Here is a 5479-nt window from a genome sequence, read left to right as displayed (position 1 = left end):
GCTTTTGCTAACTTTCTCATCATATTTTGCCTTTATTTTCCGACAATGTGCGTTGAGCATCAACCGCTCAGCGCTCACTCATCCTGGCGGCCTGGCCCATTACTCCATTAGCATTTTTCCTAGCTATTTGAATTCAAATCTTACTTTTCGACTTATTTGGATCACGGTATCAACTATCACACCATGTAACCGGATGGGATTAATTTGGACATAGGTCGATTTAAATTTGATTCATTTATATTTGAATTCTAATAAGATTTTATGGATGAGATTATATTTAAGTCAAATTGAATCAAATCGATTAGACTTAATTGGTAAGAATCCATATCTGATATAATTATAAATATATTGAATTTGGATCACCCTTGACTGAATTTGAATTTAAATTTGCATCGTTTTTCAGCACCACGAGTCTTGGCCATCAAATCTACAAATGCATGCATACCCATGTTGCTCATATGACCTTTTGTTTTGTTTTTTTAAAGCACAGAGCGACCACTTAAAATTCACATAGTCACGCCAGTGTTCTTGACCTTGTTTGTTCAAGATTTTTTATCATCAATTGGGCCTAGCAATGGCCCCATATCATAATATCATTAATCATTGAGATATCAACATTAGTCGAACAACATAATAAATTTTAGGTTGCATTTGTTTACAACTCTCGTTGTTACATCAATGTAAATGATGTAAATGTAGGAATGCAAATGAATCAGGTTGGGTTTGAATAAGGGTATATCTAAATTCGATTCAATATTATTAAGAGCAAATTCAATCTGATCTGAAGATCTGATCGAATTTTGTAAACATGAATTCAAATTCAAATTCGATGAAGAAGTCAGGTATTCGGATCTGATCTGATCTGATTTATTTATTTAATAATAAATTATAAAAAAAATAAAATATAATAATTTAGATAAAGAAAAACAAAAAATATAAGTATTTATTCAATTATTTTCATCATATGTATATGCTTTTTATAAAAAAATAAATAATATAATAAAATTATAAAAATGCAATATAAATAATATATAAATAAACAAATAACATATTATATATATATATATATAGTGTGTGTGTGTGTGTGTGTATGTATTATATTTATATAAATAAATAACATATATATTGGATCGGATAGGGGGTGATCCAGATTTGATCCAATTTCTGATCAGATCCTCTTATCTGATCCAATTCAAAATGGGGATATCTAAATCCAACAAAATAGAATTGGACTTTGGATCGGATTGAGTTGCACCCCATCTAAATGGAGGTGGTAAGTCCTGCCTAAAACAGCGTAACAGTTTGCTGCCTGAAACTAAAAAAAAAAGGAATTATGAAGCTTGTATATTGTTAAATTGATTGGTGGTCTCTCAAGTTCTCAACCATCCATCCATCACCAGGCTTACCGATCAGGCGATCACTACAAAAAAGTAGAGGAAGGGAACACAAACCTAGTTAAGACTCTACACTAGAGAACAGGGAGTCCTAGACGTAGGTATTAGAGATAGCTTTCAAAGTAGAAATAAACTCTCTACCAAATGTGGTTCAAATCTAAGATCAATGAAAATCGGTTTTCTTAGATCTAGTTATGGAAGAAGATTTAGATTGAGAGGAACGTTGTACCACAATGGTCATCATATAGCAATGGCGGCAGATCTGGCGGAAGGCAAACACAATGGCCATTGTGTAGCCTCCAGTGAGAAGCAAAGAGAATTGGGAGCAAGAGAGGAAAGTTTTACGGAAAAGATGAACATTTTACATTTAAAAAATCGATGTTAATATTACCTCAATTATCAATGTGAAAAGTTTATTGAATAGAATTTTATATCAATTTACAATAAGGCAAATTTCTTAAATTATCCTTATGGTTTAGCTAATTGACTAACTATATTCTTACTGTTTACATATTATCTTAAAGTATCCCTACTATTTCTAACAATTGGCATCGTCCTTAATCATTAACATAGAACAATAAATTCAAATTTTCAAAATAAAACCCATTTGATCTTTGATTTCAGCGCATAGAAACCATTAAAACTTCCCTCAAATTTTCACTCAAATTTTCCCTTACAGACTTTCAATCTCCAATCACCCTATTCTTTCTCTACAATCATTGTTGAAACTAAACCAAAGTCGCCACCAATCCCCATTGTTACAGAAAAAGCAGCAACTATTGGAGAGAACGAAGATGATGGCGTCGATAGGGTGCTCGACAGAAGTCCCAATTCCTTTTAGGTCTTGAGGACCACGGAGTGGAATAGGGCCTCGGGTCCGAAGGTTAGATGGATAATCTCCTCTTCGTGATCTTGAATGAGAAGTCCCATGACATTCTTCAGAAGACCATCCTTATAAAAATAATGTATTTATTCATTAACAATATTTATAAATAATTATTAGTATATATTTACAACAATATTAAATAATGTATTTATTAAATAATTAAATTATTTTTTAATTAATAGTATTAACTGTACTTTAATTAATATAGTATTTTTAATAATTACAGTATTATTAAATTATCAAAAGTATTTATTAAAATAATAAATTTATTATTTAACAATATTTTTATTAATATAGTACTTTTAATATATACAATATTATTATTTAAAAATGATGTATTTTTAATAATTACAATATTAATAATTAACCATATTTTACAGTATTTTCAATAATTTCAATATTATTAAGTAACATTGTTTATTAAAATACTGTATTTTATAGTATTAATATTTTTTATTAATTCATCAATTAACATTTTTTAAACTATTAATTATATTTCAAATTGTAAATAAATATAATTAAAATTTAAATAGTAGTTGAAAGTAATTATATTTAAATATAATTTAAGTTATAAATAGCAAAAATTTACAGTTAATGAATAGAAATTATCGAAGAAAATAACCAAAAAAGGATTAACACGACTTCCAATAAATATGATAAATTACCAAGAATTAAAAATATAACCATTAAAATTACTTTTTGAGAGAATCTATTTATCTATTTTCTCAAAATTTTGCATTTTTTCTATTTTCTTTTGTTTTAAAAAATATAAAAAGTAATCATTGCCTATCTTAATTAGATCAATAAAGCTGCACACTATTATTGAGAGAGATCTTTGGGTTTTTCAAGGCCTCTTATTTTAATGTATGTTATTAATACATTTCAAAAAGACATTTAAGAGAGAGAGAGAGAGAGGAATAATAATTACTATTTTTAAAATTTATACTATTAATAATATTTACAGTATATTTAATAATTAATAGTATTAACCGTATTTATTAATTAACAGTATTTTTAATAATTATTGTATTTATTCAAAAAAATTAATATAATGAAACTATAATTTATTAAAAAGCAGTATTAACAATTACAATATTTATTAATTAACAAAAATTAAATAACTATAGTATTTTATTCATTAACAATATTAACTTTACTTTTAATTAATACAATATTTTTAATAATTATAGCATTATGATTAATTAAAAGAATTTATTGAAATACTAAATTTATTAATTAATAGTATTTTTAATTAATATAGTACTTTTTAATGATTATAGTATTTTAATTAATTAAAATTATTTATTAAAAAAATGTATTTTTTACTAACAATATTTTTAATAATTAACCGTATTTTATAGTATTTTCAATAATTGTAGTATTATTAATTAAAAATGTTTATTAAAATAGTATTTTATTAAAATATATTAATATTTTTTATTAATTTCATTAATTAATAGTTTTTTAAATTGTTAATTAGTGTAAGTTATAATTTAAAATGTATTTTAAATATTATTTAAATTATACTTGAAACTATAAGTAATATAATTAAATTTTAAACTTTAGTTAAAAGTAATTATATTTAGATTATTTATTTAAATATAATTTTAGCTATAAATAGCAGAAAATTACATTTAATGAACATAAATTAGCCAAGAAGATAACCAAAAATAAAGTATCAATAATTTTGTCATAATTACCAAAAATTGATTAATATGGTTTCCAATAAAATATGATAAATTATTAAAAATTAAAAATATAACCATTAAAATTACTTTTTGAAAATATGTACTAATTAGCAATAATCTTCAAGGAGTAAATGGAATTAGTCCATACTCTATTTAAAATACATATGTTTGAATTATATAATTTAGACATTATAATCCTTGCCTATGATGATATTAATTCATAGTGTTACAAATGGAAAATAGAAAACATGTGTTTACTATTATGTATTTCCATTATTTCGCTTTCACTCAACAAAGCCCGTGTATCACACAGGTCACAAGTAGTCGTCAATATGAAAAAAACAACTTATTGTGACTTCACGCTACGTTGTTCTTGTTGCTTCTCCCTTTGGTGAATCCCCTTGTGGCCTTGTGCCTCTCTCTTAACCTAGAGTTCAGTGACCCACATCCCTAGCGACGAAACCCCCCGACCCCTGATAACACCTGGAGACCTAAAGTGCTCGTGTCTCACTTGAATTGGGATATGCTCCTCATGTAGGGCACCTCACAATGACTTCACAGTCATTTCCCACCGTGCATTGGGAACATCTCCCATAAATAATAACACATAAGTACAAAAGATATTTCCAATGCACAGTGGGATGTGCCTGTGGGGTTGGTGTGAGGTGCCATGTGTGAGTAGAACAAAACACAATGATTTTGTTCTACTCAAATCTAATATTGTTCTTTTTAAATTGAACATTGATTTTTTATACAACTTTAACATATCCCACCCTTTAAATGAAACCATTATTTTCTCGTTCTCTCACTCTCACTCACTCAGACCTTTTCTTTGTTCAGAGACAAAAACACAACATCTGCTTTCTACTCTTGCTATTTTCCGAATCCAAATAGTTTTAGATTCTGATAAAATGTTGGGGGTAAAAAAATTAAGCTTACCACCTTCTTCGTCGTTCTTTCAACCTATGCGTGCTCAGAATGAATAACAGTCGATCAATCTACTCTCCTCCTCTCCTTTGTTCTTCCTTCAACCCAGTTTCAAGAGAAAGGGACGGAATGGGGTAAGCTTATGAATAAACAATTGAAATTGATTGAAACTTACCAACTTCTTACAACCTGCGTGTGCTCTGAATGAAGAACAGTTGGTTAGTTAATGCCACCTCTCCTGTGCCATTCCTTCAACTCAGATGAAAGAGAAAGGGGAAAAGATAAAATGGTCCGAATATTATCATAAAGGTTAATTTTTACATTATAAAATTATTTAAACTGCACTTGATCTCATGTGAATGTAATAACTCTGACTGACGGTGAGTTAACGCGAGATGCCGGATACTGGATTATTGCATTTTAAAATTAGGGAATTTTCCCTAATAACAACCAATTTTTACAATCAAAATGCTCGTGATGCTCACATTGCCCTCGTCTTAAGTTCACGAGGTCAGTTTAGTAATTATAAGGCGAATGGATTACCCTTTTCGTTTAATTTGAAAATGGGCGGGGCATTTGAAGCT

This window comes from Nelumbo lutea, chromosome 4 (assembly GCF_056320005.1).
Source record: "Nelumbo lutea isolate HS-2025 chromosome 4, American lotus-T2T, whole genome shotgun sequence".
NCBI classification, from domain to species: Eukaryota; Viridiplantae; Streptophyta; class Magnoliopsida; order Proteales; family Nelumbonaceae; genus Nelumbo; species Nelumbo lutea.
Note: the sequence above shows the minus strand (reverse complement) of the source record.